This window comes from Telmatherina bonti (assembly GCF_933228915.1).
Source record: "Telmatherina bonti genome assembly, chromosome: 18".
NCBI lineage: Eukaryota > Metazoa > Chordata > Actinopteri > Atheriniformes > Telmatherinidae > Telmatherina > Telmatherina bonti.
In genome coordinates this window covers 32,845,901-32,853,229 of record NC_136616.1, presented here as the reverse complement: position 1 = coordinate 32,853,229, position 7,329 = coordinate 32,845,901, and positions in this window count along the sequence as shown.

Here is a 7,329-nt window from a genome sequence, read left to right as displayed (position 1 = left end):
GCAGCTCACACACATCCTACAATCATGATGTCTGACTTATAAAACACTCTGGGATGATTCTTCTGCTTTAACTTCACTTCATTTATACTTGATGCTGACTGCAGAAAAGGACTTCATCTGCTTTAGTTTCCACTCATTATTCAGGTTAATCTGATGGTTTCCATGACGACAGGTTTAAAGTTGAAGTCAGACTGAAAACTGAGGTCAAAGCTTCAGTTTGTGAAACCAGAAGTGTTTTACTAAAACCTCTGTGAACACGTCAGACTGTAGTTTGTCATGTAAACATGTACAGAAATAAGCAGATGTTACTGTGATGAAACTCTGACTTGAAAACATCTTTTTCTGCTGATTTTACTTGAACATGTTGAGACTCTGGAGACGCTGCAGCTTTGTCTGCTTTTATTAAACCCAGTCGGCTGTTTTTGACTTGAATTCAGAGATTCAGCTTTTTCTATCTGTTGCTGTGATTCACATTCAGGAGGGGAAAATGTAAATAAATGCACTGATATATAAAATACTCAGCCTTCTGTGCAGGTTACATATATTACATATTATCCACATATATTTTATTTAAATAATCAGTGGTTCTGGCTGTAAAGCAGGTCGTCCAGTGACTGAATGTTTATGAGTCAAATTCCAGTCATTTCTGTGTCCCTGAGCAAAACATTTCATCCTCCTTGTATCAGCTGTCGACTCTGCAGGTGTATGAATGAGTGTTACGGTGGTCGGAGAAACTACCATGTTTCTGTCAGTCTGGTACACATGGAGCTTATCGTTACCATGGATGCAATATTAATATAATCCTTCATTATTATTATTGTTTATTATGTTGTGTCAACAGGATGTAATGCTGTCTTATATTATATGCAGAAACATTTTGGTTTTGAATTAAAAACTTTTTCTTCAGGTTTTATTTCTTTACTGAATCAAGCTACAGATACTTTGACACCTGATCCTGAACATTTGTTTGGACCTGCTTGTCTGTGGGAGGAGACCTCGTCCCCATCAGGACCGCTGTGCCAAAATCCACAAGCTTGGATTTGGAAACTTGTACAAAACAATGTGAGAACTTGTACTTTTGGCACTTTGTTTGCCAGATATTTGTGCCAAAACAAACTTGTCTTGTGTGAATTGAGGGGAAGGAGGAAAGGGGTCGTTGAAATGGGACCAGTCAGAGTGACTAGTTGGGAGACCACGGTGCCGGACACTGCTGCAGATGTTGCTAACAAAGCTGGGGGTGTGTTCCTTCACAAATCACCATTTTGACTCATCTGTTGTGTGTTTTAGGAGTGAATAAATACATCACAACCAACATTATTTAAGAAAACTCAAGTTCAGCAGGTTTTAGATGTTTTAACTCACATGATTCTGCTGTGTATGGAAGTAGGTGGCTGGTTAGTTGGAATGAGTTTATTTACTCCTAAAACACAACAGTGGACAGTAAAACACTCCAGTATGATGGGAAACATTTCTGTGCTGCATGAACACAAGTTTCACGTCTGTGTGCAGAATAGTTCTCCTGTTCTGTTATATATATTTATATCAGATTCAAAGAGATAAAAATGCTAAAAGCTGCTGAAGTTTGAGCATGAGCAGTGAAGATCTGCTGTAAGTGTTGCAAACCAGCAGGTGTCGCTGTGTTGCTGCATATGAAGCTTCCAGCATTTTAAGAGGAAACCTTCATCACTACAAGTATTCTAAAAATAAAAGGAACATTTGTTAACTTTCACTGATTATATGCAAAACTAGCTAAAACAACAGAAATAAACAAATTCACAAAAACAACAAAATCACCAGTTCTGTTAAGAATTAAAACCAATATTAATGGTGTCCAAAGTAAATTATTATTATTATTATTCAAGACTGCAATATACCTCTCCTCTTCCAGACCTCGACCAGTATTTCTAATATTATTTTACACTGTTGTAGAAATTAAAAGACAACTATCAAACTGCTCTGCAAACACCATAATAGAATTTGGTTTAGGTTACTCCTCCTTTCCCCCTATAGTCCCCATCGTCACCTGGTCTTATATTTCTGTTATGTCAGTCCTAAAAGTCTACTCACAGGGCTTCGTTTAGTAACCTGATCTCGTATTTCTACTCACAGGGCTTCGTTTTGGAACCTGATCTCGTATTTCTACTCACAGGGCTTCATTTTGGAACCTGATCTCGTAGAGTCTATGTCTCTGTTGTTGTTTTATTTTTGCTTTATTTTTATTTATTGTCAAAGTCAGTCCTGGGGAAAAGGAGCGCAACCACCATTATTATGAAAACAGTCAACAGTTTTATAAACAAAACTGTTTCAGTTCGATTAGCATTAAGAATCACTCAGTCTATAATATTATATCAAAACCACTTTCAATCAATTATAATTTGGAAACATATACTTCTCACCAGATAAACCCACACGTGGGTTGAGATCCCTTCATGATCGACCGAAACCGGTGACTGTGGCCCTCGTCACTCTTAAGTCCTATTCGAGGTTTGAAGATGAATCTGTTTGGATTCCGGCGGCCTGCCCCTCAGTCCTGTCCCGGCAGAAACACATGGGATCCCACTTCTGACACCAAATTGTCGTGGAATTTATCTGATGAGAAATAAATCTATAAATCAACTGTTTTCTGTTCAATTTATTGGCCATGTACAGATGTTGTGGGCGAGAGGTCTCGAGAGCTCTGCCCCTGCTCAGAGTGCTACAGTGTTCTTTAAGCATACACAAACAACCTTTGCCTGGCAGCACTAGTCAAAACAACTGCTAGCTTGGAGATAACAACAGTCAAAGCTGAAACAGGCCTTGAACAGAACACTTAGTTTTATGCATGAATCTACTAAAGCAAGCTTATTTAACTACTCTAACTATGCAGAATATATATCTTAATATAACTTAATAAATGAGTAACATATTAAAACTACACTATACGCATAATTCCACCACACTAACAAACATAAAAAAAGAAAGAAAGAAAAAAAAATCCCTGAGAGGATTGTTTTGTTATTCATATTTGATGAAAAAGAAGAAAAAGACCCCAGATCATTTTACACGTAAACCTTATCAGCAATACATACCAACTTAATTTACATAGTAGATGTTTCAGTCTCATCAAAAGCTAAAAAAGGCTTCCACACATTTGATCGTAGATTTGTTTATGTCGCCTACTAAAACAAATCTGTTCCATCCTGGAGACAGATACCATTTCATTAAGCCACCTCTTTAAACATGGGGGGTGTTGGAGACTTCCAGTTCAATAAAATTAGTTTTTTGGCTATCACCATGCCTATTTGAAGAGCCTGCTTGAGATAAGGAGGAAAAGTTGATAACTTTTCAAAAGAGCCAAATAAAGCCAATTTGCAGTCCGGTTGGATAGTTATTTTCTATTGCTTAGAGAACCACATAAATATGTCACACCAAAAGCGATTGAGTACTGGGCAATGCCAAAACAGGTGGGAGAGAGAGAGCCTTCAGCTGTGCCACATCTATCACATACAGAGGACACAGACTCAAAAATTCTGCATAGCTTAGTCTTAGAATAATGTAGTCTGTGCACGACTTTAAATTGAATTAACTGATGTCTTGAGTTAACAGAACACTTATGTATACTGGACAGGCTTTCTTCCCACAATTCTTCTGATACAGGAGCACCAAGTTCCTCTGCCCATGCGTTCCTGAGGTGACTGGTATTCGGTGGGTTCTCGAAAACGGCAACAAAGCAGGAAATCAAATGTTTAGAGTTCGGTTGCAACAAAAGTAAGTCATAGAAATTATGGCTCTCGGGTCTTGTTGGAAAATTGGATGTGTGTCCTCTTACAAAATGTCTAATTTGTAAGTATCTGTAAAAATGTGACTGGGGAAGATGATGTCTGGCCTGTAGCTGAGGAAAGGAGGCAAAATTATTATCTATGTACAAATCTGAGATACGGCGCAGGCCCCTGTCTCTCCAATCCAGGAAGGTTCAATCCGTTAATCCTGGTCTAAAAAGACTGTTACATGTGATAGGGCTATTTTCTGAGATATCTGGTAGTCCAAGGGATTTTTTAATTTGATGAAGTATCTTCAGGGAACTACTAACAATGCAATTATGACTAAATAATTTATTAGATAATTGTGTTTTAGAAAAGAGCGATGCTTAGAGAGAAGTCTCTAATACCAACAAGGATTGAATTCTTAACCACTCTGGGGAGGCGGATGACCAGTCATCCTCCAAGGAGCCCCCTTGCCAGAAAGTGAGTACCCTTGTATTTGCAGCCCAGTAATAGTGCTTAAAAAAAAGGTAGGCCTATGTTCACACTTTTGTGCAGGTGGGTTTTGGAAATGCGAGGGGGTTTGTCTGCCCAAATGAATGAAGGAATAATTGAGTTCAATTGTTTAAAGAAAGATAACGGTATATAAATTGGGAGGTTCTGAAACAGATATAGGAATCTTGGAAGTGCAACCATCTTAATTGCATTTATGCGGCCAATCATTGAAAGAGGAACAAACTTCCAATTCCTAATATTAGCCCTTAATTTGTCCAACATATTCAGAAAATTCCATTTAGATAAAAGCTTGGGGTTCCTGGGAATCTTAATTCCAAGATAATTAAAATCGGTAGTAACTATTTTGAATGGCAATGATCTCAGAAAGGAGGGACCCAAATTATCTGTTAAGGGCATAAACTAGCATTTATCCCAGTTAAATGTATACCCTGAGAGTTTACTCACAATTTAATATAATCAAGAATATTGGGGACTGAGGTTACTGGGTCCGACAAGCAGACCAACATATCAGCGTACAAATGAACCCGACTTTCAGTATCATAAAGTTTTATACCATTGATAGCAGGATGATTCCTGATACCTATTGCAAGGGGCTCCAATGCTAAGTCAAAAAGAAGGGGAGAAAGAGGGTCACCCTGCTTCACTCCATGCTGCAACTCAAAGGACTTGGATCTATCCAAATTGGTGAGAATAGAGGAAACCAGTTTCAAATAAATTATTTTCACCCAGTGAATAAATTTCTCTCCAAAACCAAAATGTTCTAATGTCTTGAACATATAAACACATTCAATCTGGTCAAATGCCTTCTGGACGTCAAGAGATAAGATGGCAGTCTTTGTATCCTTTAACTGATCGGAGTACAATGTATTTAAGAGCAAACAAACATTACGAAAAGAGAACCGACCTGGGATAAATCCAGTCTGATGCACAATTGTTGCTCTGTATCTACCCAATTTTGTAGCCAGGACTTTAGTCATTATTTTATGGTCACAATTTAAAAGAGCAATGGGTCTGTAGTTTACAGGGTTGGAATTTTCTCTTTCTTTTTTCAAGATCAAGCAGATGTTAGCTTCATACAGTGAACTAGGAAGTTTCCTATTCTTCACTGAGTCATTCACCATCCGAAACATGAGAGGGACTATTTTTTCATGAAATGCCTTGTAAAACTCACAACCAAAGCCATCTGGGCCAGCAGTTTTCCCAAAAGGAAAAGCTTGAATAGCATTTGTAAGGTCAGTTATAGAAATTAGGGTGTCCAAATCATCTTTTGCAAGACTATCTAATTGAGAGATAGTTAGATTGGTAAAGAAATGAGAAAAATTTGTTTCTATGTCCTTTGCATTACTGGAATAAAGTTCCTTATAGAAATCTCTAAACCGCGTATTTATCTCTATTTGATTAGTGATCAGTTGACCAGATTTAGATTTTATTCTATGAATAGCTTGGTTAGCCCTAACCCCTTTAAGTTGTTTAGCTAGCAATTTCTCTGGTTTGTCACCAAGTTCAAAATGTTTTTGCTTAAGTTTTAACAAGAAACAACTAACCTGTTTATTGAGAATTCCATTGTTTTCATACTTCAGTTTTAAAATACTGTTATAATCAGCAGGTGAAAGAGAGGATTTATATGTGTCTTCGAGTATGGGAAGGATTCTCTCAATTTCCTTAAGACAACAATTAAGTTCCTTTTTCTTAGCTGACTCGAAAGAAATCACACGACCTCTCATCCCTACTTTGAAAATCTCCCATAAAGTAGAATCACATACTTCTCCATTATCATTTATGGCGAGAAACTCATCTATGTGTGCAGTCATATACGCCATGAAAGAGTGGTCTTCAAGAAGGCTGGAGTTAAAACGCCATTTATATTGTGGTTTAGACGGACTAATTTTAAACGTAAGAGAAACTGGACTATGATCAGATATTATGTTATGGTAAGTGGAGTTGTCGACCCTAGAAAGTAATTCAGAAGAAATCAAAATTCTAGTGTCAATTCTAGTGTAAGATCTATGAACATGTGAGTAAAATGAAAAGTCTTTATCAGTAGGGTGAAGCAATTTGCAAATCTCCACCATATTTCTAGTTTTAATCAAATCGTTTAAGGTTTGGACGGAGGCCATGAGAGGAGGTGGTTTTGTAAAAAATCTATCTAAGATCAGATCAAGATCACAATTAAAGTCCCCTGCAATATTAGGATTATCATCATTTGGAGCATATAAGTTAAGTAACGTTATTGGGAGCGAATTTACATTTCCAGATACTATTAAATATCTACCATATGGGTCTGCTGTCATGTAATCGAGATGAAATAGTCAATTCTTTCTAAAGAGAATAGCCACCCCCTTAGATTTACGAGTAAATGGTGCATGGTAAACCTGGGAGATCCAATTAGCCCTCAGCCTATGTTGTTTATTTACACTGACATGTGTTTCCTGAAGAAAAATAATGTCTGGCTTCAGTGATTTAAGGTGGGAAAAGACCCGACTTCTTTTAATTATATGACCTAAGTCTTTTACATTCCATGAGACCAATTTCAGATTACCATCTGTATGGGTATGTATAATATTATCCTGTAGGGACAGTAAATATAATAGAGCCAACCAAATATCCTCTCAGAAGAACACAAACAAAACTAAGTGCTATACATAAAGAACATAACTTACAACATAAAAAACCACATTCAAACTCACCCATGAACAGAAACATACCCCCAAACCACCTACAAGTGCTCCTCTCAGCGAAGCACAGGTGTTCAGGGCACTAAACGCATGGTCCATCACTCCAGATAATTTGCCCTTGTAATGATAATTGCCATCTATAGCTCCACCCCGCTGCCAAACTTAATTTACCGTGGTTAGAGAAAAATAAATAAATTGACAGTCTCTCAAACACAAGATCAAAAATATCATTTAAATTGAGGGAGAAAAGAAAACAAAACCATGAGGCAATGCATACCACAATTAGTCCTAGAATTGCATACCTAGGAGAAAAAATTGTGTTTTAAGCATTGTTCTTTAAGTCAGTGTTTAGAAATAGCATCGCCTCACTCGGTGTAGTAAAAACCTTGACCTGATCT